Below are 581 nucleotides of genomic sequence, written 5' to 3' on the forward strand. Positions count from 1 at the left end.
CTTCAAGAGGAAGAACAAGCCGCCATCACTAAGGTGGACCCGTTCTTTAATTTCCTTGTTCTTTATTTTTCTGTTTTTTGAATTTTTTTTAGTGCTTATGTTGGTCTATGTTTGTGTCTTGTGATCATTAGTGTCTTAGTGTTGATGCCTTAAAGTTATGAATGTCCTATGAATCCATCACCTTTCTTAAATGAAAAATGTTCTTAATTGAAAAAGAAAGAATTGCATGAATTTTGAATTTTATAACAGTTTAATTATCTTGATGTGGTGGCAATACTTTTGTTCTCTGAATGTATGCTTAAACAATGCATATGTCTTTTGAATTTGTGGTTCATGAATGTTGGCTCTTGAAAGAATGATGAAAAAGGAGACATGTTACTGAGGATCATAAAAATCATAAAAATGATTCTTGAAGCAAGAAAAAGGAATGAAAAAAAAAATTTCGAAAAAAAAGAAGAAGAAAAAAGAAAAGAAAGAAAAAGAAAGAGAATAAAGTTGTGATCCAAGGAAAAAAGAGTGTGCTTAAGAACCCTGGACACCTCTAGTTGGGGACTCTAGCAAAGCTGAGTCACAATCTGAAA

The sequence above is a fragment of the Arachis duranensis genome, chromosome 6 (assembly GCF_000817695.3).
Source record: "Arachis duranensis cultivar V14167 chromosome 6, aradu.V14167.gnm2.J7QH, whole genome shotgun sequence".
Taxonomy (NCBI): Eukaryota; Viridiplantae; Streptophyta; class Magnoliopsida; order Fabales; family Fabaceae; genus Arachis; species Arachis duranensis.